At 32.5% G+C, this 23,349-nt stretch overlaps 1 long non-coding RNA gene and 1 pseudogene across 2 annotated transcripts; both read right to left on the bottom strand.

The window, feature by feature from the left end:
- LOC134270540 (putative nuclease HARBI1) overlaps positions 1-23,349 on the bottom strand; it is a 319,031-nt pseudogene that overhangs the window by 225,395 nt on the left and 70,287 nt on the right.
- On the bottom strand, positions 1,933-13,563 carry LOC134270519 (uncharacterized). 2 transcript variants are annotated; one of them, XR_009992840.1, is made up of 8 exons: positions 13,549-13,563; positions 8,272-8,368; positions 6,601-6,825; positions 5,064-5,135; positions 4,535-4,647; positions 4,173-4,373; positions 3,918-4,001; positions 1,933-2,249 (listed from the first exon to the last, which is right to left on the bottom strand). It is a non-coding gene; the product is annotated as an uncharacterized LOC134270519 (long non-coding RNA). The 2 variants fall into 2 exon arrangements; XR_009992838.1 differs by lacking the exon at positions 13,549-13,563 and adding an exon at positions 12,673-12,788.

Genomic DNA, 23,349 nt, shown 5'->3' with positions numbered 1-23,349 from the left:
AGGTACAAGCCTTCCATACAGGAAGAAATTCATGACACCTGCGTGTATATGAAATATACATGCAATAATACTTATTCAATGGCTTTAATGTATTACTTGCTTTCAATTTAAGTCTGGATTTCTTTTCCACTTTTATGTACGGTTATGATAAAACTATAATCTGACATAAATTAAAGTGCTTAAAGTGTCTACAAGTAATAATTCAACTTATACCCTTAGTTCCATTCCAAAGGAAAATATTCTTCAAAATAATGTAACATTTTAAAATAATTTTCACAAATTATGACTCAAAATTAATAAGGTTAAACCATCATGTACGAGGGTCGTTCGAAAAGTTCGTGGACGATGTAAATCTTCTTTATATTACTCACTAGAAATTTAAAATAACCACATTATAATATTTAAAAATATTTGTTGTGTTGATGCATGAAGTTACATTCCATTCGATTTTACAGAATTAGATAAATTTACTTCATTTTAAAATCAACATGTTTTTGTACCCGCGGAGCACACTTTACGACCATGTAACGTCAAAACATAGCGTCGAGAATTTCTTTAAAAAAAAAAACAACTATCCCTATACATTTCTCACAGTATAATCCAATGCCCATTCATTAAATTCTATTTCTAATACTTGACATTTATTATTTTAAAATTGCTCTCGTTGTATAATTATTAAAAATTAAGTCATATCAATGTAAACTGAAAATGTTTCACCTAACCAAATCCAAACCCTAAATGAAAGAACTCTGATGTCATCAGAGATGGAATCAGGTGTCAATACTGAAGTAAGCATCCCCTGCCAACCTGTCACAGCCGCCGTATGCTTTTTGTCATGATCGGGAATAATGGAAAAATCTGTTGACAAATCAGTGTGTGTATTTGTATTGATTAATATTTGTGGTAAAAACGTCAGTTAGTATTTGACTTAATGATACATTGTATGTTCTGACAAGGTCATTTTATTGACAATAGAACTTAATTCCGAAGTAAAATATCAAATGCTCAAAATTCTCCATAGCTTTATTGTCTAATAACTTGACAAAGCTCTTCGACCATCACTTGGCGTAAGACGGACAAAAGTGACAGACCAATTGATCGTCCCCACCGAAGGGTCAGTTTTAGTTTTAAATTTCAGTACATAAAATAAAGTAAATTTTAATCACAATTCTAAGCAAACACAATAGTAATGCAGTCCAAGTGTACAAACACAATAGTAATGTAGTCCAAGTGTACAAACACAATAGTAATGTAGTCCAAGTGTACAACATATAATGTTTCTAGCTTAGATTTTTATATCTTTGACTTGGATCAGTGATTTACAATATGATAAAAAAAATTCTCTAATGTTATCATATGTTATATATCTCCCTAGATCAACACAGTACAAATCGATAAAAGGGTTTCAATAAAAAGAAACGAAATTATGATTTATATTAAAAAATTTGTAAAAATGAATATAATTTTTTGGCATTTAAGATTTTCATCGAATGATAAATGAAAATGGATTGTATGATAAGATTTCGGGTTTAAATATTTTAATTTTGTATTATAATTTGAACATGATATCTGGGTGTCTGCGTCACAATCGGATCGGTATATTTCAATAAAGATGGAGTTTATTTGATATTTGGAAGTGGGCGAAACAAATAATATATCCCACACAATTCTTTAGTTTCTAATTTCATATATACAAGTACATTGTATATATCAAAAGAATACAATTAAAAAATGGATAAATATGTGATTTAAAAAGATGAAAACGCTTCGTTTTTATCTCAAGGAAACCTAATCATTATTTTTTTTGTATCAGGTTTATCTAAAATTAAACGCACATGAATTGAATATTAAAAGTAAATGTTCTTTAATGAGGAAAAGGGAGAAAATAACAAGCGATCGATCCCATAATATACATGTACTGAAAACTAAATGTTCTAGTACAAAAATGATTTTAGTGTTAACAAAAATTTGTCAGCTACCTTTATGAAGTACAGATTTAACAAATATTAAGAAAAGAAAAATTGGATATAATATTTGAGTGCTTTAAAACATTCTGAAACATGTGTGATAGTGGATACAGTCAATTAATGTTAATAACAGTCTTTCAATCAGCTGAAGTCTGTGCATTTGGACACACATGTTTAAACCAATGTCTATCATTTCAACTCAACTAGTATGAATTATATTATCTTTGAAGACTCTTGTCCTATCTGCCTACATAGGACGATGGCAAACACAAAAGCCAAAATCTAGAAAAGATAAAAAAGTAAGCAAATTAACATAAGTAAAAGAAAGAAGATGGGAGATTACAAGAGAAACATATAAAATCTAAAAATTCATAACTAAGAGAACTTAATTCGAATTCATTAAAGGCGCATTCTTGCCCCTACCGAATTCAAATATGAATAATTTATTATATTTGTTTTAGATATTTGTTTTAAAAAAATGAATAAAAAAAATTTTGGGGTGGAATCAAATACATGTAATTGAAATTTTTAACACACGGTCACAATAAAGTAAAGACGTGTTATCATATCTTTAATAAAATGACAAAATGCTCAAGTTTTGGTCAATTTTGACGACAGTTTTTGCAGAGTTCAAATTTGTTCAAGCACGGAGCTACCCAGGTATTTTAACATTTCATAGGTATACCATTCTATACTGTTTATCATCCCGTGCTCCATATTTTCCAGTCAAAATACAATGAAGAGCATTGAAGTGGTAAAATTTTCTGTTTGGATGAAACGTTCTGAGTCATGTTTTGAACGTCAATTGTTACAGAATGACACGCCCATTCCTTTAGAAACGTACAGAAATATTCGTCGTAATGTTTTTGGACACCCCACTCTTTGCGAAAAGAAACATGAGTTTCACTGAAATGGAGATTTTTAGTTGTAAGAGAGATTTAGAGAGTTCCAGCTTCTATAAAACACGTATTGCAACGAATTTGTACATAATTATGAATTTATCATGTTTACTGGAGTTTCCATAACACATGTATTGGTCGAACATGTGCGTACTCTGTGTTTATGTAGACCGTCAATTTGATTGGATATTATATTTTTAGAATACCTGTTCAGAACAGGTATTCCAATGAACCATTCGACCGATTTTTCCTTTCTAAAGAAATGGGCGTGTCATTGTATGACAATCAACGTTCTAAAGATAGCTCAAAACGTTCCATTCAAACGGGAAATTTTACCACTTCAATGCGCTTCACTATATTTAACTTGAAAAATCTTTGAATTTGAATTTTTGACTTCAGTGATATCTTGTGTTATTAAAAGTAATCAAATCATTTTTATGCATTGAAGTCATACAATATTTTTAAAATTGATAACAAATGCAAAGTTTTTTCCTTATGAAAATTTCATTTTAAGGACAAACATTTGCCTTTTCTGAAAAATGTTCTTAAGTAAAGGCATGTCAGGTTTACCTGTACTCATGTCTTATCACATTAATTTTGTTATATCCCTCTACTATATGCATGGCCACAGTAATAGAATAAAAAAAGTTTTTATTTTGCAAGTACTTTAACTTTATCAACAAAACTTAATACGAGGCATCCGTGCTCTATTAGTTGAAAGAATGTTCTTATATCAAAACTTTAAATTTACTTTCATTTTACAAAGTATAAGATGGAGTATAATGTTGATACGGCTCTGCTACAAAGTCGTTGTGATTGAAAACTGATAAAAATTGTGATAACTTTTAGACCCTGAATGTGTATGTTTGTTTTAATTTAGGTAATTTGTCCAAATTATAAGGACAATCAATACAAAGACCAATATAATACCTAAAATATATGTCAAAGGTTTTGTATATTAAATTTTCTTGACAATACAATTTTTAAAAGTCCTATATATCAAGCTCAAGTTTGTATGTAAAACAGTCAAATTTTTTTTAAATCCATTTACCTCGAGTGTAATGCCAACAACCGATACCCCAATGGCGGGAGTTGAGTACTTGTGAATAAATTCTTGAAGTCTATCAAAACAACCCTTAAAGAAAATATAGATGAACTTAATATAAGAAATAATGCCTAAATAATGATAATTATAATAAAAATGTCAACATTCTCAATAATAAGAGAAAATTGATATAATTTAAATTCTCGTAAAATTCAGGAATAAAAAAACGTTATTTGCAAAATTCTAAGATTTAAGATTAACCTTAGTCTTATAGTCATCAGTTGCAAAAGAAAAACAATCTGCGGGTGCCTTTGTTTCGAAATCCGATTCATCCACTCCATCACAGCACGTCTTCGGTATTTGGGCATTATTCAGAAAACATTCACCTTTTTCCTTACACCAGGGGGTTTCGTCAAAATCGTTGTTTGGTCCGCTAACAGGATTAACAGCGCAACAATCATACTATTTAAAAGATGCATAACACTAATGATAAATGAGAATAAATGAAAGATATATTGTATTAATGAAAGGACAAAGATGTTTCTTTTTATTCACAATTAATTCCACAGCCATTTTGTGCCTTTTACACATGGTAAGAATAAGTAACAATATTATCTAAATACCCTTAAGAATATGTAATTCCATCCATTGGAAATAGCGTTGGTGGTGTTAAAGAATCATCAATAAAATTCTTCTGGAGCATTCCCAGCATCGCATTCTTGATTCTTTCATTGAACTAAAATGAAAATAAGGGCCAGTTTTGATTTGAATTCATTTATATTTTGAATAAGATAAAATAATTGTATGAACTATAATTCTATTTTAGATATTAAAGGCAAATTAGAAACTGATCTGAATATTTTCATTTATACATGTAGTTACGCCTAAAAATAAAACGGAGAAAAGGGTGTTGTATCCACAATACTGCGAAACGGAAAAGTAACACTAGACGGATAGAACCATTCACCCGAATATTAAATATGAAAAAAAATGAATAAGATTCAATTGAATGTTTTTTTTTCTTTGGATAAAAAGACGATTCTTTTTTTAATTAACATTATTTATTATTTAATATGGATAGAGCTTCTAAAAAATTAGAATCGAGATACCCTCTGGACCCTGTTTGAAACACTTAGTCTTATAAATACTTACCAAAGAAATTTTAGATAAAAACACCACGGCCGCCGTCTGCATGGCAACCAATATAAACACAAGAACGGCGTACTAGAAAAGTTTAATATACATGTAAATAAAAATACAAAATTTATAAAGCCTATGCAAACAAATGATGATATGAAAATATTTTATTGTATTTAAATTACATTTGGTTTGGGCACATGTTCTAAAAACTTACAACGCTCTCTCCCTACCTGTAAATTGCACATTTAAATTGCCACAATTAAACATGGTTTATAAAGTACACGTATACAGTAATTTTGACATTGACTGTAAATTTCGATTGGAATTGAGTTCCATTCGTTAACTACAGTAGGAATAAAATAATACAAATACGAGGGTTGATCCAAAAGTAATGTCACAACTTTAATAAAATTGCTATAAATCGACGTAAAGCAACAAAATTACACATGATAGAAGCTTTATGAATTTCAAATCAGACCTGAAAAATTCAAAGGAATACAATGTATACTATCTAAAATATCGGATTTTAAACAATGTGCGTTTATGGTAGTCGCCGCACCTAAATATAACGTCATATAACGGATACGCGCCGTCATACTTTTAAGCATTTCCAGTTCGTTTCTTTAAAAAATATTTGTGATTCGCAAACACTTTCACCAGTTCCACTTTTAAAAAGAGTTCTTGGTACCATTTATACACTCACTCGTTTCATAATTAAGGCCTCTGTCAAATTTTTGAACAGTAGCATAAGACAAACTTAGAAATTCACATATACATTTCACTCTATACGTCTTTTTTTTACGTCAGACACCATTGAACGTTTCCGTCCGATCTCCTATCTTTTGATCTTTTTGTATTCTGTTGAACATTCAGTGACCAATCACCCGCCCAAAATTGCTGAAACCATCTATTAAGATGTCTCTTATTTAGATTCTTCATTCTGTAAGTCTGATTAATTAACGTTACTGTCGCTTGTGATGATTCCCATATTTTGAAGCAACAAATGCATTACAACTCGTCGAGCCTTTTTTTCCCATTTCGACAATCCCTTTGTTCAATTCAACAGAGTAAAACAACAATGTTTATGAATACAACTACCAAAATTAAATTTTCAATTAAAGACTAGAAAATGACGAGAATTGTGTCTTTTAAAAAATTGGGAGATTAATTGCTTTTTTAAGAATTTTTTTAATGTGTTTGTCTTTTTCATTCTAAAACAAATACACTTTAAAACGTGACGTTCCGTTGTGACGCGGCGACACCCCCTATACTCTTTGTTTTAAAACATCTATAAAATAAATTCAAATACACATTATTAAATTAAAATTTCAATGTTAATTAGATTTATATCTGTGCATCTTTTGGTATATTGTTTTTGATAATATGACGCCAAATATAAAAGATATGGACACTGTGACATTACTTTTGGATCAACCCTCGTATAAGTTTGTAATCGACATTTTGGAATACCCGGTATATCATAATTATGATAATACCATGTCCTTAAAACTCCTGGAGTTATTAATAGAGATTTTGTTAGAAATCTTACCACAATTAGCAAAGTTTTCTTCTTACAATACACTCCAAATAGTCCAAAACCCGCCACCAACGCCACAAAGATGCCGATAATGATCACCAAGATGGAAACGCTGTTCAAAAGATCGCCAAGGTTGTTTCCAACCACTTGGACTTTGTTCAAGGTGGGTAAAACCTCCACAAATACTGCATTAATTTTAAATATGATTCCTGCTACCAATAACCCGATACCAAGCAACTGGAAGTAAATATTATCATGTTTATAAACCTTTAAAATCGTCATGGTCTTGCAATATTGCTATCAATTACATTTCTTACTACACTGTAGCAAAAAGTTGACAATTAACATGTCTTCAAGTCATAACATAGATTTGAATTCTACATTGGCAGCTTCAAAGGAAGATTTTCGAAGTTTAGTAATTTCACTAATTTGGTAAGTAATACAACAGAATTTTCGATAATGCAAAACAATAGTAAGTCTTTCAAATTCATTGCCACATTAATTTTAGTATTACATTTTATATTTTATATTCAGATTCAACCAATTATAAACAGATTCAACCAATTTAGATGAACGTAATATTTTGATATGCCACTGGAAAGGTTTGTACCCTTAGAAAAAAAAATAACTGGAATCATTAAGACAATCAGATATACAATATTTACATTTTCTTGAGTAGTTGGAGTAAAAGTTGAGGGTCATACATTTTGATTTGTCTCCTATCTCATTAATCGGAAATGGTCTACTTCCCTTAGATGCAATTATGTATTTTCCGAAGTTAAGTTATTACACACGATCATTATAGTATACTCATAATACCAAAAAAATTCGTGCTCTTAAGAGTTAATATCTATCCATACTGAAACATAAATGAACTTTGTGACTCCGTGTTTTGTTCCTGTCCTATTTTGTAACATACCATGATAACTTTAATGTAAAATATTCATTTGCTCTTAATTTCACATTTAAAAAAATCAAAACATTGATTTACATCAATAACAATTACATTAGAATCAAATGGAAAAGAGTTTAAAGTATGAAGCGTTGCTTACTTTTTTCAACGAATATAATGTCTAATCATGATATTAAGAAAAATTGACACAATGATCAGAAAGACGAATATTTTTTCTTACCTAAACATAAAAATATGACTTGAGGCATAATGATAATAATATTTACTGTCATAATTCATTAATTCATTTAGAATGCATATTGAAGAATATCACATTTTTTTGTGTGTGCTTGTAAAACAATGGAGATATTTCAATTTTAACTTTATACTGGGTGAACATTTTTCAGCATAACTATAAACAATTAAAAATATTCAATGCTGGTTAAAGAAACAGGCAATTAAAATTTGTAACATTTTTTAAAAAAACTTATTGAATGATCCTCATAAACAAACTCAAGTAAAACAATTCATTGGATTTTTTGGTATAATTTTCTGGGAAAGTCTTATTAAGTCAAATGTAGTAATTTCATAACACAAATCATTGTTTCTATTGTTTTCCTGGTTGGTTAAGAGGACATATTAAGTAAAACTTGATTAGTTATCTCATTTATATATTATATTATAGAAGGACACATGATAACAAAAAGAGAAAAATAAAATTCCTCCGTTTGAAATTGCCAAAATTATATTGTATACATCCCCCCAAAAAAGATAATAAAAAAGATACTCACAAAAAATATGATGTTGAGGACAATTAAAAACCATTTCCCAAACTGTTTGCAACAGGTACCCGGCATGTTAGGTTTAGCTCATCAGACCAGGCCGATACTGAAATAAAAATATAGCAATAAAATACATCCACAATAAGTCAAATAACCCTACATTATCAACATGAGTTTTAATGAATGAGTCTCATTCCCATTTCCCATACGTCATCCTTGTGAATGGATTTCCCCTTCTCCGAAAAAAGATGACGATGCAAGTTCACACCAACGTTATCATCTGACAATTAAAGACTTCTGTTTTAGGTTCCCTCATTTGTAAATTGCTTTAGGTACACAGTATATTTTATTCTATTATGGACTTTGATATTGAATACTAATCCTTATCTCCATATCCCTCATGAAAGGGTTAAGATAGAAAAACGAAAAGTTTAAATCATCTCGTTTGTCAAACAATTATTTGATAGTTGGTACTTGTCTATGGAATGTCAGTAAAACATGAAAACACATGGGTGTAAACGGTCGGCAAGGGATGCTCACTCCTTCATTGCATCTGACACCACCTCTGATGTTTTAGAGGTCCGTGTTTTCTCTGCTCCTGATGATTTGTTTTGTTTGAATGGTATTTTAATCTTGAATTTTGTTCGTTATCTCCATATATTTCATTGTAAGAATAAGATGTGTCTTTTATTTCAAGACTCTCTCGTATATATCAAATTGGCACATAACATGTATGATCTATTTTTTTAAATCATGATACATCGAAATATCCTAATGTCTGTTTGAAGGCATTTATTATGTAATGAAACATATGGAGATAACGAACAGTATTCAAGATCAAAAGTCCATTAAGCAATACAAAAAAGGAGCAGAGCAAACACGAACTTCTAAAATATCGGAGGTGGGATCAGGTGCCATGGAGGAGTGAGTATCCCCTGCGGACCGCTCATCCCCGCCGTGTGCTCCTTGTCATGATCGGGAAATAACGGGAAAATCCTCGTCAATTCAGTGTATAAATAATGGGACTAACAATTTCTGTGAAAAACGTCAGTCAGCATTTGACTCAATGATAAATTGTATTTGCTGACAAAATCATTGTATTGACCATAGAACTTAAGAAATGATGACTTCCTACGAGACAGCTGAAATTCTTGTTTCATTAACTTGTTTGTAAATAATTTACCTCATTTTAGAAATCGTTTATACGTAGAGCATGCTCATTTGAGATACATAAACTCCGTATGCAGGTGATGAAGGTATATAGCTGCATAAATAAGGGAAGTTTACAATAGAAAAGTTAAGGTCATTACGTTTATCCTAGAGGTTCGTTGTTAGATTACCATTGACGTCTTTTTCATTTAAAATATCCAATTATGAAACAGATATGTAAGACTCTGTAGTATCTTTTATCTCAAGCTCACCAGGATATATCGTATAGACATAAGAATGGAAATTACCATTGTTAATGTCAATACGTCGTCGATATATCTATATGTCCAGTTGAAGACCACAGCAAGTGTTTTTTTTCTTTTCATGCATAGGATTTTGCACAAATTCTCCTTCATATGAATACAAAAATAGGTCTGCTAATAACGGGGCGCAATTGGTACCCATGGGAATTCCAATAGATTATTGGAAGACCAAAAACCACATAGATATTGTCAATCAGAAACTCAAGCATCTTTATTATGTCAACTTTAGAGTACTTGTGTGTACAATCAGAATGTTTTTAACAAAATACTTTTGCAAGTGACCAAAAACAAGGTAAGTGAATTTACGAGTTCCATTTTTATTAGAAAAGCAGCTGTCAATGATATTAAAAAATTGGACTTTAATTTCTCGTTTTGGCATCCAATATATAAATCTATAGGGTAGTTCAAATTCATTTTGGATCTTTGGGATATTAAAAATATTCAAAACTGACTAATTCTACCTCATAGAAACCTCTTAAGATAACAAAGAAGCACAATTTATGAGACATCAGAATTTTAAAAGTATGTTGTTGGAAGACTTGTTCTGCAAAGACTACAAAAATATAGTCAATAGCACCTTCAGAGTACTTGTGTGCAGGATCAAGGTGATCTCGACGAAGCAATTTTGTTTATGAGTAATCACAACATACGCAAAACTCTGGCTTCCAGAAACAGTTGTCTGTGATAAGTGTAGAGAAGTCGTACGTTTTGATGATACTGACATGAAAATTTAAACAACTTTGAATTTTCTAAAAGCTCTATAAACTATAAAAACTTCTGCCAACTCCCTATTTGACAGATAACACGGGTTTATACTTAATTGTAGTATATTCAATATTCTTGGCGATTTTATTACATCATGGGAAAAGGAGTACATAATATCGATACGATCTTACTTTAATATACGTATCTAGATTTATTTAAAAAATGGCCAAAAAACATCATGTTTATAAAATTAATTCACTCGCACTAGTTTAATAAGATTGCTTCAAGTATTCAAACATCCAGATTCTAAAATACATTTTAACAATTGCACTTCTATAAGTCAAGAAACATGTGAGTACAGTCAAAGGAGAAACAAATTAAACTTCTTGGAAAGAACAACCACTCTCTCTCTCTCTCTCTCTCTCTCTCTCTCTCTCTCTGAAAATCGATGCTTCATAAACAAATACAGATCTCCCCTTTATCTGATGTATTTTATGATTATCTTTCGTCATTTATACATGTATAATAACTGACAAATTCATCCATCAAACTTTGTGTTTGTGTTACTTTAATATGGATGTGATATGAGGTTATAGGTGTGTGCAAAAAACTAGCTTCATTGAACCTGTAAAATTAGTTAAATTACACTGGAGAACATAAACAAATACAAGTATATTGCTTACGTGAGGTGCTTGAGAAGATAATTATGCTTTTTGCAATAGCTAAACATTTCCTTTAGCCTGCAGTATAAAAAATTACAAGTGGCCATTAAAGGTTTAAGAAACTTCTAGAGTAAAATATTTCAATATGAGTTAATAAAGCATACAAGAAATGAACAACAACAGAAGGAATACACTTTCTAGCAAAAACTTCTTTTAATGTTACAGGGTAGAATAATACAAATCTTGAACTGGGAGAAAACCTCCGGAAGCATCAGAGCTACTCTAGCATCCCCTATCGACCAAACACACCTGAAATGCATGAACCCTCTGTCTTAATCATGTAGGCAGAGTAATCCAAAGTAACCCGTTGTAATATTCTTAACAAAAACTCAACTTTAAAAAAATTCAAATCATTTCGATGTTAAAAATATTTAATCTCAAAACTAGAGGTACTGTGGGCACCGAGCTCATTAAAATGAAACCACCCGCCTCCCATATGAGTGTAATGGCAAAGTCCATGTTTTGCACTATGTAACAATATTCTGTGAAAGTCTCATCAAATTTCATTCAGTAGTATGAGAGGAGTTGCGGATAAGAGATGGGTACTCCAAAGCGTAACGGACGGACGTATATCCCGATTACTATATACCCTCTCACTTTTCAAGTTGGGGTATGTATGCATCGCACTTTTTGAATAGTAAAATGTCAAATGTCTGCGTTGCAACTATGCTCATAACAACTTTTAATAAACATAAACTGTTTCCTTCTCATTATCATATTTAGATTTATTTTAAATAAATTTAGATTTTAAATGTTTTCTTTTCATTATTTGCCTATTTGAATTGAAAGAAACCCCCCAAAACACTTCAAAATTTATATCAACATCCGTTTATCCATAGAAGTATTTTCATTCCAAGCAATTAATGTGTGTTGAAACTAAAGCAAAACAAATTGAACACCGTTGAGTAAGGATGGTTGACCAGAAACTGAAATCTGCGTCAGTGAACTCTTAAGTTTTAACTTCCTGTTAAGTTTTATGTACGAAATTGCATCTCCCTACAAAATCGTTCTAATTTGAACATAAGCATAGTTTTCTCATATACATGTAGAATATATAGATATAAGAATAATTTCTGATAAAGGATAACAAACGAATTTTTTATGGTCTAATCCTCTCGTGCATTGTATGGTTAGTACCTGTATTGCTGTTTTACAACTCTCTTTATCATGTACATGACTATAATTATTGAATATGCATCACATGTTTTAAAGCTGGTAAACAGTTGATACAAAGCAACCTTTTATATCATATACATGTGATCCCAGGGTGTGATTCCAATGAACTTTCCTGTTTATTTAAGAGAAGTTATTGAGTAAATGTCTGCACTACAGTCAATTATACAGTGTGTATTTTGTTAAATGCGTCTGTTCGTCTTCATAAAAAGATACTTACATCATTTCTTCTCCCCAAGAGGAAAAAATATTTTCATGTGTATATGCTTTAAAACCAATCTACATACATGTATGTTTGACCTCTCAATCAAATAGAAGTAATAAAAGTAAATACTTACAAAATATGTCCAAAACATCCTAAACAGGTAATAGCCATCTTGCGTTCAACTTCAGCTTACATACGTGTAAAAATCAAGAGTGGGGTTCAAATTGTATTATTATTCATCGCGTTGAATTATTTGTTTTTCATCAAAACATACATTTAAAAATATCAGATGAACACAGTTTAAACGTACAACGTACTCTTTCATGGAGATATACATAATATTGTCTAAATGACTTTTCGCTGGGACCAAGTACGACATAATAACCTTTTTCCGGTTATAAATAAAAACGAGGGCATTCACAATATTTAAACACTTTTAAAACAATTTCTTGAATAAACTATGTTTTGAGGATAGTTTAAAACACTGAAAACAGAAAAATAATTATGAAGGATTGAGGTATAATGTCCATATATCATGGAAAATAATGATCTAGACCTCCTTCATCAGAAAAAAAATCAGCAAAGTCTGAAAATTCTTCAAATAGGGAAGGGAGTTCCCTTCCCAATGATGAAATTCTTCAAAATCACATTTTTCGTGTTGTACTGTGGATTCATCATTGTTTGTGGGGGACCAAAGTTCGTGGATTTCGTGGTTCACCCTTACCCTTGAATTTACACCCCACAAACAATTATTTTGTCAATATATTTTTTCATTCAATTGTCTGAATATACAAGTTATTCACGAACTTAAATCCCCTCGAACCAAAAAAAAAAAAATTTGCTTACCCACGAGCATTGACCCACACGAATTAAAATGTTTTCACAGTAATCTTTAAACATTTAAACATAATGTTACTTCGAACTACCTCACCTACAATGAATTCCATAAACTTCACAACAGAAATACAATAAATATGATTATATGGTTGGATCCAGCAAATTATCTTACAAGTCCTACTCTCTACTCCCTAGCACATTGTATCAGTATTAACTGCTATTCAGGAGAAACTTCAGACGTTCTGTGTGCCACAGCATATTCTAGATGTGGTGAAAATGATGAGATGTGGATCCTCAATCACACTAAAGAAGTTTTTTTTAAATCACCACAAACGTCTAAAACGTACAACGTTCTACATTTAAAACAATCATTCCACAAGTTATATTCAAAACTAAGCTTTTTTTCTTCAATAAAAATGGAACCCGGAAATGTTTACATGGTCTACAATAGGTCAACAACAAACTTTACTTTGTTAAAAGTCAATTAATCTTAAGTACTCTGAATCTGATATTAAAAGGATACAGAGGTTCCTCATATATCCAAGTGAACTGAAAATAAAAGACACCAAAGAGTCTGCCACCTTTGTTTCATATCTGGATGTTCTACCGTAAACATAATTGCATGACAAACCAGTTGACATCCAATTATCCTTTTTTCCCCTTATTTTTGAAGTAATATTGAGCTATTACACGTACCTACATATGGGGTTCAAGCTTATTCGCTATTAATTAAAGAAACAGTTTTGATAGGTTTTTAACTCAGATAGTTTACTCACAGATGAGATGCAGGGACTTCAACAACCTCTCTTAAATTCAACGTATCATCACTTAACAAAACTTGTAAGTGTTTAATTACTCTACTAATTGTATTTATATAAAAACTTCGTGATAGAGTTGTATGATATTTTCAAATTATTATATTAACCAATGAGTCATCTCAACAACTGTTGAAAGAAAATAAATTATCACCGATGAAAACCAATGTAACGTGACGAAGCTTAAAAACAATCTTATAAATCTGTATTTTGCAGCACATCTTTTGTTTAATCAGCATCATTTAGTGACCATTATAAATTTTTAGAAACTGGTTTAACTAAAAAAAAACAACACACAAAACATTGGCAAAATAACCATTGAGGAAGTATGGAAAGCCGTTGGAATGTTGATATCTGTATGATCTTTACGACACGTTTTACTCACTTTTATTTTTAGTGTTTATTTGACTTTTATAATACTTTTAAAAAACCATTTAAACACATTTTCCCCACAGGTTTTACGTCACTTTTATCGCAAACTTATCACAATTTGAAAGCTTTGGGAAAAAAATTAACGAAAACGTACGCTCAACTAGGACCTAAGGTCCCCTGCTCAGTTCACGACTATCGGGCCTGTTTACTCCGCTACAAAATGTTGTGCGTTGCATATGTAAAGTGATGAAAATAGAATAAATCGTAATACTGTGAAGGACAAACACCACCAAATGTTTTCCCATAGACTTCCATACAAACTTTAGCCCCTCTCACTGATACATAGATTGAATTTCGGGCAAATGACCTTTTTGTCGTGAAAGTTCGAGATATTGGAAAACAAAAAATGCCAGAAAAAATATACCGTCAAGCGGCACTTTTACTTTCAATTTCATTGTTTACAACTAGGTGCGTTTGACACCAAATGAAAATCTCTAACCAAAGTGCATCCCTCCCTTCAAATTTTTACCTGTAACTCCTATATACCTCAAAGAAACCCAAGTCTTGATATGAGATTTTTATCAACTTTATTTCACTTGTCAAATACATAACAAGTCTTCTCTCTTATTGACCAATCACGCGCCAGCTAGCATTTTCTCCTCCGCACAACTTTGGGTGTCCAAAATGTCTGCGCCCATGTATTTGTTTATGTAGGGGTTTTTCCTATAGAGTAAAAGAAACATTTATAAAAAGTGGTCAATTAAGTAAATTTAGAACACATATCCATTGCTTATCTCACCTCTTGAATATTGGGACTGACAGTCTTAGCTTAAGTACACCATTGACTGTTACATTTCACACCCCAGTCAATCAGACCCACATCTGTGAAACAGAAAAGATGTCTATAAAATGAAGCATTTTTCTATTTTTCTTTCAAACTTTTCAAATAAAATGATTAATCTAGCATATGTTTTGCTTGTTTTTCTTATTATCTCTAATAATTTCTCAAGGTAGATCATGTTAATCATTCAGGGTAGCAGGTACCCGTTATTAATGAAAAATGAAGAAAATCAGCAGGTTTTTGTAAGAAAAAGCTGGGTTATGGAAAGAGTAAAAACTAATGTAGATAAAATAATCAATGGAAAGAAAGAGAATTATATCTAGTTCAAATGTACATAAGATTAAAAAGAATTTTATCAGCAATGGGTTGCTGGCATCAGATATTCAAATACATCCCCACTGAAAATTTTGTAATTTTGAAGGGGGGTGACCTACATTTTAGCCAATTTTCATGAACATTTCATGTAATTAATGTTAAATATGTATATTCTCATAAAAGGCAAATATAATTATTTGCATATCATTTCTTATTATTGACATAATTAATAAATTGATTAAATGCCAAGGGCAGATAAATCATATTGTCTGACTGAATACAGTGCTCAATTGTAAGCAAAGTGCTTAAATAACTGCAGTTCTGAGGAAATTTATTTTCAAATAATCTATAAAAAGTTCTAAATAACTTAAATATTAAGAGATTAACTAGATTTTCTAAGAAAACCATACCGTGGAATTCTTAATGAAAGCAAAGAGATCATCCTGAGAGTGTCCATGTGTTGCTCATTGTAAGAGGGTAGGGTTCATTAATCTCTTCCTTCTTGAGAGTACATTGCTGAAATACATTTTATTTTATTAAAACATACTGGTAAATGCATCTAGTAGCTTATATCATAATTTTTTATTATTTACACCTTCTTTTAAATTTCTTGTAAGCATTTGTGATGTAATACCTTTAAAATAATCATTTTTAAATATAATTTACTCAGATAATTATTTTAAAAAATATAAAAGAAATTGAAAAAAAATAACTGCAGATAATCATGACTCTTGTTATTCAAATAAACCAAATTTAAACAAAATTCCTTCATTTTTCAGCATCATTAGAGCACAAAATTACCCCCCCCCCCCTTTTCAGCTGAATATCAAGATTGGATATGGCAAGGAGGAGGGATATTCAGACACCTTTTTCATAATTTTTTCAGTTATAATTTTGCATATTTATTGCATTTTCAATGTATTTTCTGCAAAAATATATTGAACAGTAATTTAAATTAAATTTCCTACTAGTAATCTCTAAGTTTCACCAAAAGTATAACTTTTATTTCAAGCCAGCACTGATTACATGACTGAATCTGACTTTGCTGCTGGATTATGCCCCTTATGTAAGAACAAAGTAACCTAATTAGTTAACAGCAGTCAAATTTTGTTATAAATTATTCAATTAACTCTGATTAACACAAATTTGAAAGAGGATTACTCAATCTGTTCCAATGTCTACACTCATAAAATACATGGATTTAAATGAATTTCTCAAACTGCGAGGGGGATATTCATATGTTTTGTGTATTGATGATGCCCATAAATATTGATATTGTATTATTTACAATATTCACAGTAAATTTCGGTATAAATATTTATTAAAAATTATTTAAATGTACATTTATTGAAAATATGAGAGCTAGGGCAAAAATTTAAGCATTTTTTCACTATGTGCAGTCCCCATTGTGAGCCTCAATTTACCCAAACCCTCTAATTTCTAAACAAATAGTCAAAACTAACTAAAATATAATCTCAATGCCAAAAAAATAGGAACTGATTGATTTTTTGGCTGTAATCAATTTTTATCCATGAAATCATACCTATTCTATGAAGCCTTTACAGTGTAAAAAAACCCAGAAAATTTATTTTTGTCAAAAGAATAACCATCTAATGGGTATTAGAAAAGATAGAGGGGGGCTGAGCAACATTAACTGCAATATTATAAGACATATGATATATAAGAGTTTAACATTTATGGGTTATGTTGGGTGACCTGTGGTCTCCCCTATGATTTTATTATTCCATGTAAGGTTATAGTGTCTACATAACACAGTGTCTAACCTCTGATCTCCTTACTAACAGTAAGCGACACAGAGTAAATGACGTCCAATCTCTGCATTCGCAGATCTCTAACAAGCAGGAGGAGGAGGAAGATCTTGCCCCCTACCACCCCTACCTCTTCATTTCGCTCGGACTTATCACCGATCCTTTAACATAATGGAATAATTATTTGTTTATAAAGTATTTAATGTCTCCTTTGTCTTCCTTATGCGACCTCATCACTTTAACACTTTTTAATCTACCCCTGATTGTATTTATCTTACAAAGAAGATGTACCCGGGCCCTGTATTGCAATGTTTGGGGCTGCATGGGGTTCTTCTCCCCTTTCCCTGGAATTAACACATCAAATTCATAAACCAATCAAAACTACATTAAAAAAAAGAAATAAAACTTTTTAAAATTCAATTACATACATTTAGAGAATTCGGAGAAATTGTGCAGTTTTTTCCCTGTCCAAAAATTAGAATCGCAACTTTTTTTGGAGAGGATTTGAAAAATAATTCTACATATACCATGATTTTAAATTATTGCCTATTTACAACTTTCAGTCACATCGTAATAATGTACAACATAAGATTACCTTTGTCTCATTCATATACTACAACTTGTGAAGTATGATATTCTTATTGATGTACAAAATAAGACTTCCGCTTGTTCCCATAATCTTTATGCGGATTCCAGAGGTAACAAAAATTTAACAAGTACAGAGGTCACTTCAAATTGTACATCTTCAGGGCGACCATAGTTCAACTTATATTGTACATCAAAAGAGAGACCATATGTCATCATCTGTTCTACATCATATGGGGGACCAGAGGTCACTTTATATTGTACATCAGTAGGGGGACCAGAGGTCACCTAATAATGTACATCAGTAGGGGGACCAGAGGTCACCTTATATTATACATCAGTAGGGGGACCAGAGTTCACCTTATATTGTACATCAGAAGGGGGACCAGAGGTTATCTTATATTGTACATCAGAAGGGGGACCAGAGGTTATCTTATATTGTACATCAGTTGGGGGACAAGAAGGTATCTTATATTGTACATCAGTTGGGCGACCAGGGGTCACCTTATATTGTACATCAGTAGGGGGACCAGAGGTCACCTAACATTGTACATCAGTAGGGAGACCAGAGGTCACCTAATATTGTACATCAGTAAGGGAACCAAACTTCACCTTATATTGTTCATCAGTAGGGGAACCAGAGGTCACCTTATATTGTACATCAGTAGGGGGACCAAAGGTCACCTTATATTGTACATCAGTAGAGGGTGCAGAGGTCACTTATATTGAACATCAGTAGGGGTACCAGAGATCACCTAATATTATACATCAGTAGGGGGACCAGAGGTCACCTTATATTGTACATCATTAGGGGGACCTGAGGACATCTTATATTGTACTGTACATCAGAAGGTGGACCAGAGGACACCTTATATTGCACTTTACATCAGTTGGGGGGAGGGGAGGACCAGAGGTTATCTTATATTCTACATCAGTAGGGGGATCAAAGGTTATCTTGTATTATACATCAGTAGGGGGACCAGAGGTTATCTTATATTATACATCAGAAGGGGGGACCAGAAGACACCTTATATTGCACATCAGTAGGGGTAACAGAAGACACCTTATATTGTACGTCAGTAGGGGGACCAGGGGTCACCTTGTATTGTACATCAGTAGGAGGACCAGAGGTCACCTAATATTGTACATCAATAGGGGGACCAGAGGTCACCTAATATTGTACATCAGTAGGGGGACCAAAGGTCACCTTATATTGTACATCAGTAGGGGAACCAGAGGTCATTTTATATTGTACATCAGTAGGGGGACCACAGGAAACCTTATATTGAACATCAGTAGGGGGAGCAGAGGTCACCTTATATTGAACATCATTAGGGGGACCAGAGGACACCTTATATTGTACATCAATAGGGGAACCAGAGGTCACCTTATATTATACATCAGTAGGGGTACCAGAGGACACCTTATATTATACATGAGTAGGGGGACCAGGGGTCACCTTTTATTGTACATCAGTAGGGGGACCAGAGATCACCTAATATTGTACATCAGTAGGGGGACCAGAGGTCACATAATATTGTTCATCAGTAGGGGGAGCAGACGTCAACTTATATTGTACATTAGTAGGGGGACCAGAGATCACCTTATATTGTACACCAGTAGGGGGACCAAAGGTCATCTTATATTGTACATCAGTAGGGGGACCAGAGGTCACCTTATATTGTACTGTACAACAGAAGGGGGACCAGAGGACACCTTATATTGCACTTTACATCAGTGGGGGAGGGAGGGACTTGAGGTTATCTTATATTTTACATCAGTAGGGGGATCAGAGGTTATCTTATATTAAACATCAGTAAGGGAACCAGAGGTCAACTTATATTGTACATCAGTCAGGGATCCAAAGGTTATTTTATATTATACATCAGTAGGGGGACCAGAGGAGACCTTTATTGTTCATCAGTAGGGGGAAAAGAGGTCTCCTTATATTGTACATCAGTAGGGGAACCAGAGGTCACCTTATATTGTACATCAGTAGGGGGACCAGAGGAGACCTTTATTGTACATCAGTAGGGGGAAAAGAGGTCTCCTTATATTGTACATCAGTAGTAGGACAGATCCTTCAGGTCAGTTTTAACGTTCGTCACTAGGTGGACCAGAGGTAAACTAATATTGTACATCAATAGGTTGACCAAAGGTCACCTTATATTTTATTTCATTATGGAGACTAAAGGTCAGTTTTATTTTGTACAACAGAAAGGGGAGCAGAGGTCACCTTATACTGTACAAGACCAGACGTTACATTATATTGTACAACATAGGGGAAACAGAGGTCACCTTATGCATCAATACGTTGTAGATCATTATGGGGACCTAAGGTCACTATTTTTTACAACATAAGGGGGACCAGATGTCAACTTATATTGTACATTATTAGGGAGACCAGTGGTCCCCATTGTTGTACATTTTAAAGGAAACCAGACATAAAATAAAGTTTATATGAATGCAGAGATAATGCATCAACGATTCTAGACCCGTATTAACCAAAAAAAAAAAAATAACGGCGTACCAGAGGTTACAGATAAAATGCATATTAACAGGATACTAGAGGTTCTCTTATAAGAACACGACAAGAGGCCTATAGGTCTTATAGGTCATTTTAACATCATGTAAAAACTTTAAAGCAATTAAATTTGATTCGTGCTTTGAACCAGAGGCCATGACATTCGCAATTTTGAAAAAAAAGCACCATTGCTCATCATAACGAGATACTTAGAATGCTTAGTTTGGGTACTTAATATATATAGCGTAGGGGAACAAAAAATGCATTTCAAATAATCAGAAATAATTAACAATAATAAGTAGTGCCCATTGAACACAAAAACCCTCATCCTGGGGTCATACATTTCACAATTTTGGAAAGGCACCCTTGTTCATAAAAAAAAAATTGGTTTATACCAAAGAACAAATTTCGAAGCATTAATTCAATTACAGTATTTCAGTAGACCCTTCACCACTTAATGGTACCCATGAGCCAGGGGCCTTGAAATTTATAATTCTGGAAGAGGATCCCTTGCTTATCATAACTATATGTAGTTAGTTTAATTAATATCCAGGAGCAGAGAGGAAAATTTTGTAAAGAATTAATGAGTTTTAACTTTAAAATTTCTATAGCCACACCGTAATACCAGGACCCCTGACCTTTGGGTCATGAATTTCAAAACTTTGAAGAGAATACCTTTCCTCATCATAACTATGCAGTTAGTTAGTTTGTTTAATATCCAGGGGCAGTGGGAAAGATTTTCAAAGAACAAATGCATTTCACGATATAATTTTTTATAACCCTGTCCTAACCCCAGGGCCCCTGATCCTCGGACAATGAATTTCACAATTTTGATAGAAGAGTCAATGCTGATAATAATTATGCCAATAGTTCGACGGCTTGATGTCAATGAGTAAAGATGATTTTTAAAGATTTCATCAATTGTAGTAGTTTCGCCCCAACTTTCTTGCCTTAGGGGGTGGAGGGCAGGAACCATGATTTAAAAAATCTCCCCTTCACCAGATGCTTTATGCCAAAATGGGTTGTAAATGGTTGAGGGATTGCAGAGAAAAGCTGAAAATGTTCGAATGCTAACGCACAATGTGAAGCGCACGACGCCAGAAAAAAACCCAGACAGCAATAAGTCACATGAGTTGATTCAGATGAGCAATTAAGTAAGGAATCCTTTGGTCTCAATATTTATGTAAAATATTAGGTGTCCTCTGGTCTCCCTTTTGACTTACAATATAAGATGACCTCTAGTCTTCTTATTGATGTAAAATATAAAGTCTCTTCCGGTTTATTCATTGTCGTTCAAAATAGTGTGAACATAAGTTTTAATGATGTACAATATAAGGTGACCTCTTGTCCCCCTACTGATGTACAATACGAGGGATGTTCAATAAATAATGTCCTTAACTCTACGACATACAATAAAGATATCATATGGCACTAAGCTTGACTTTCTCTCATTGTTGAATCTTTAATGAATTTATAACAGTTTATGTGACCACTTTTTATCACATACATGTAGTTTCATTTGAGAAGCTGGAAAACAACGGTATTCGAGACACTGCATTATAAATGAATGGTAAAGAATCAGTAAACTAGAGTAAAATTTAACCGTTCCTTAAAGCTGCTGTAAAACTTGTTAAGAATCCCAAAGAAATACTCGTTGAAATATGTAAAATTTAGTGCAATCAATGTCTGTTTTATAGACAATTGAGCAGGTGGATGTCAATAATAAAAAATTATATAACGGGCTTCAAAAGTGGATACCGTGCTTCCAAACAAAAAATTAAACAACTACTGTACTGTTTGCCAGATTTCAACAAATAATCACTGATGGTGTATGATTGACCGCACGACACACAGCAAATTTGATAGACATCATTTCGGGAGTAGTTCACACTGTTTTAAAGAAATGTTTGACAGTAAAAAAAAAAGCTCAGTACTCAAAAGTCACCCTATGTTTGAAAAAAATGAGTGAAAACGACTAAAAACGACTGCGTGATGTTTAAATTTCAAACAGATAATGAAACTTGAATCTATTGCTGAAAACCCTCAAAACAGAACTTATAATAAGATGTACTTGAAAATCAAAGTACTCAGAAGTACAGAGAGCCGGGCTCATTTACAGAGTAGAATGGATTTCTTACATGAATCACGTTTATATTCTGATGAAAAAATTATTTTAAAACTATCAATATAAATGATAAGACACTGACAGTGAGATTTTCAATCCTAATACCACGGTCCGATTTTGTCAGAATCAGAATTAATCTGGTACCGCAGCTGAATGTAAACAAACAGGCCAGTCTGGTTCCCTCTCCTGCTTTACCTCGTATGTGTAGAGAACTACGGTAACACTGATTATCAAAAATCCTTACGCTAATGAACTATGTTTTTTGACTTGTGAAGTTTTCAAAGTCATTACTACAAATGTTTATTTTATATAGATAAAACTTTGTTTTATTTTTGTTGCTTTATTTAGCGTTTGTATTATCTCAAAAGCGGTTGAGAGTAAGAACTATATTTTTGCACGTAACTTTAAAATGGCGACTATTGGGTCAACATCCTGCCTTGAACAGGATCACATAAGCCGGCAATTGCTCTTTGAGCAATAAGCCCGGCTAAAAAACAGCAGAGGTCTGAGAAGAGCAAAGAATTGCAAGAGCACAAAGACAGATTTATATGCAATTTTCTTAAATATTAGTGGTCTTGTTGTTCAAATTCGTATTCGGGGAGGCAGTTTAATTTCTGGAGAAATATA

Source organism: Saccostrea cucullata, unplaced genomic scaffold (genome assembly GCF_032062105.1).
Source record: "Saccostrea cucullata isolate Sc308-1 unplaced genomic scaffold, CSIRO_AGI_Scuc_v1 ctg281, whole genome shotgun sequence".
Classification (NCBI taxonomy): domain Eukaryota; kingdom Metazoa; phylum Mollusca; class Bivalvia; order Ostreida; family Ostreidae; genus Saccostrea; species Saccostrea cuccullata.
The sequence above is the reverse complement of the archived record's forward strand: the minus strand, read 5'-3'. Positions and strand labels throughout refer to the sequence as shown.